This window comes from Callorhinus ursinus, unplaced genomic scaffold (genome assembly GCF_003265705.2).
Source record: "Callorhinus ursinus isolate GAN/ISIS: 27379988/994484 unplaced genomic scaffold, GSC_fseal_2.0 scaffold5, whole genome shotgun sequence".
Lineage (NCBI taxonomy): Eukaryota > Metazoa > Chordata > Mammalia > Carnivora > Otariidae > Callorhinus > Callorhinus ursinus.
Window position 1 is genome coordinate 45,351,381 of NW_027397067.1, and position 4,183 is coordinate 45,355,563.

Genomic DNA, 4,183 nt, shown 5'->3' on the forward strand with positions numbered 1-4,183 from the left:
TGCAACCTTCAGAAGATGGCAGACGAGAGGAGAAAGGAGAAACTACTTAGCTGTGAAAATATTTCTTTCCTAGGGTGGAGATGCTTTCTTCTAGAAGGTTCAGCTTTCTCTGCAAAGCAAACTGAGTTAGGTCGCTTGCAAAGTCTCTGTCACTGGTTGGCGTTTAGTGCCTGGGAAAATGCCAGAAGTATAGGTACTCTGGAGCTCATGGCAAGTATATAATAATCTTCTGAGGCATTTCAACCTTTCCCAGATGGTTCCTGGGGAATGTGACACCAATATCATGACAGATGACCTGTATAGGATTTAGGTGGAAGGCTTTGGACACAAATAAACTGTAGTACTAGGCAGGGGCTAGAAGGGAAATAACTGGACTTAAGGAGGGAACATCAGAGGAACCCATAGCTCAGTAGCCCAGTAGGTACTCACAGGCTTTAATACTGAACAAAAGGGTAAATTAGGTCCTCTCGGACTTTTTCATTTTTATATTTGTGTTGGATGACATGTTTCATCTTCAGGGTGATACCAGGCAACTCATCCTATGTTTGTACTTTAGAATTCTCCAGAATGGTACATAGGGATTTAAGGACTAGATTCCAAATTTTTCGCCAGTGCCTTGTTCAATACAACTTACAAAGAGGTTTTAAAAAGTGTTCCAGATTCAATGCTCACTCTGTTCTGAGGGGAGCTGGCTGGAAGTCACTTTTGCTTCTCATGAGAGATGAATTCTCTCCAACAAAGTGTCCACTCACCAAGCCTGTGTGTCTAATGCTCACACAAATTCATTTCTCAACAGGGGATGGGCCCAGGTCTTCACCGAGGAGAGGGGGAAGGGATGGAGTGTAAGGGTGCATGTGTGTGTGGTATTTAGAAGACTGAAATTCTTGTTTGTTTTCTTGTGTTTGTACAGACTTAACTCAGTGACCTCCCTACCTCTACTCTCTCAAGCTCCTGCCCACCTTGGCACAGAAGATCTGAATACTTTAGGGCAGGGTTACACATTGACTGTCCCTAGAGCTCCCCTAATCCTGCAGGCATTTTCCATGTAGTCAGTCTCGCTTCCCCACCCACCCCAACGGACTACAAGCGGCAGAGTTCCATTGCACGGGGTTCAGTCCAATTATCAAAGAACGACCCTTGCTCACTATCAAGCTCCGGCATATCCTTGAAGTCCCTGTCACAAGGATATTTAGATAGGAATAACCAGAATACGGTTCCTCTACATTTATTTTAGTTGAAAAAATAGGAACCAGAAGAGAATGAGGAAAAAATAATGTGGAGAAATCAGTTCCTTCTTCCTGGATACACGCTATTTCAAAAGTTAACATGAATTTATTTATACAGTCATTCATTTAACAAATACATATTTTGGGATCTTGACTACTTAGATAATTTAAAAATCTAGGGGCGCCTGGGTGGCTCAGTTGGTTAAGTGTCTGCCTTCAGCTCAGGTCATGAGCTCGGGGTCTTGGGATGGAGCCCCATGTGGGGGTCCCTGCTCAGCGGGCAGTCTGCCTCTCCCTCTCCCTCTGTCCCTCCCCCCAAACTTGGGCTCTCTCTCTCAAGTGAATAAAGTCTTTTTAAAAATCTGTAATAGGGCTTAATTTAACAGCTCCCTTCAATCTGCACTCTTAAAGCCAGCATCAATCTAGACTTAGAAAGTGATCTAGCCTCAGAGCACACTCTTCCACACCTCGTGATCTCAGGGAAACTTTTGAACAGTGGGTTCCTTCCTTTCCAAATTCAGAGTTTTGTTTTCTTCTTCTTTAGAATGTTCAAGTATGCAGGAAATGAATCTTATGTGAGAAAAACTTATAAGCTATCGTAAGGAAAATGATATCTTGTGGCTTATGAAATTAATCTACTGAGGGTTTTTCTGTGGGTTTTTGTTTTGTTTTGGTTTGATTTGGGTTTTGTTTTTGTTTTTGTTTTTTGTTTTTTTGGTTTAGAGGAGAGTCATTATTTGAGTTTTAGATTAGCCTGTGTTTTCCTTACACCCTCTACCATAGTCAGCTCATGAATCAATACTCCTGGCCAGAGACCAGGAATGGGAAATATCACGAGTCATAACCACAGTGCTGAAGAACTTCATGTACAGTGGTTAAGTATTGAGCTGTGACTTTATTCTTATTTTGCAATCCATGCATGAGATTTTAAAAATAATATCTAAAATTTAATTATATTGTAATCAGTTTTTAATGTAAAATTATGAATGTGTGTTAAATTACGAAGGTGCACTTATTGATGCTAATATTGAAATGTAGGTCATCAGAATATTAGTGTTTTATAATTGCAGTAATTAAAATTGCTATGTGGCACAGGCACATCCTCTTACATAAGGAAGCTTTCCAAAATTTAACTCTAAGACAACTAAATATTTAAAAAGCAAACAAATCTAAAATTTCAAATTATAAATAGACCTAGTTACTACTAGTGATCAAATCAGAAGCATATACTGGGAGTTTCTTCTACTGTTCATTTGTCATATGTTAGCATAGACATTTGAACCTCTTCACTTAAATCATGTTCAGTCAGGTACCCTTGCCCTAGTTTTGATTTTGGAGGGACAGCCTACGCCTGGAAGGCACTTAGGACATAGTTCTTGAATACTTTCAACATGATAGACTATGTGCATTTGGATTAAACAGAAGAGAAACTACAGCAAATTTTAATACCAGAAGGGTATTACCATGGCATAATGGGTTACCTTTCCTATTCCCAAAGTAATTTTAATATAATAATAATAAAAGAGAAAAAGTTGATGAAACCATATAACATTGCAAACAGGAATGACTTTTGTATTTTGGAGGATTATTTGTGTTCACTTTTATTAGTATATTATGTTGAGACTGTGTTTCCCAATTTTTCCTTTGGAAATGTAACTTTCCAGGGATAACCACCTCTGCTGACAGCAATGAACAATAAAGGGAGTGGATATTCAGAATGATTCAGCTTTGATGACCTGAGATATTTCAAGTTCATTCCTGTTTCTTTATTGCTTGTCCCCCCTCAACACAAATTACATTATCATCTAAGCTGTATAACATTTTCTATATGACTATCCAAGGCAAAAAATGATAGTGAAAAACTATAAGTAAATAGCCTACAATAGGAAATTGTTGGGTAAATTATAATGCTGTATCTGTTATGTATAGCATTATACTAGGTATATACTATACTATTAGGTATAACTTTCTACTGCAGACAGAAAACCTGACTAAAAGGGGCTTACACAATAGGGGATTTATTTTCTGACATTACAAGAAGTCTCAAGGAAGGGTCCCGAGATGCATAATTAATTGGAGTGACAAGATCATCCAGAGCCCAGTTCTTCTTACTTTTTCTTCTTCCATCTTTAGTGTAGCCTGGCTCCCTTCATGGCCACAAGATATGCAACAGCTCCAACCATCAGTTCTGGTGCTTCCTTTTCACATACATTTCATAGGCAGGAAAAGGATGTATCTGTTCCTTGTATCACTTTTTCAAAACTAAGGATCTTGCATAAATCCAACCTATGGGGCGCCTGGGTGGCTCAGTAGGTTAAGCATCTGCCTTCTGCTCAGGTCATGTTTCAGGGTCCTGGAACTGAGCCCCTATCAGGCTCCCCGCTCAGTGGGGGAAGGAGGGTGTCTGCTTCTTCCTCTCCCTCTGCCCCTCTCCCTTGCTCATTCTCTCTCCTCTCAAAATAAATTAAAAAAATATTTTTTTAAAAATCCAACTGTAGACTTGCCCTCATATCTTAATGGTCAAAATTAGGTCAACCTGCTCCTTCCTCAGCCAATCACTGACAGGGACAATAGGATTATCCCATGATTGACTTAGACTAAATAAAACTCATCTTCTAAGCAAAGGAATGGAGCCAGCCTTCCCTGAAGCCCTTGACTGCCTGAAAAAAACCTGAGTTCTCTTAGCAAGGAAGAATGGAGAACCGAGTATTGCAAATATTAAGCGGATGTTTAAAATGAAGTTTCTGGGGGCGCCTGGGTGGCTCAGTCGTTGGGCGTCTGCCTTCCGCTCAGGTCATGGTCCCAGGGTCCTAGGATTGAGCCCCATATTGGGCTCCCTTTTCAGTGGGGAGCCTGTTTCTCCCTCTCCCACTCCCCCTGCTTGTGTTCCCTCTCTCGCTATGCGTCTCTCTGTCAAATAAATAAATAAAATCTTTTAAAAAACGAAGTTTCTGTTA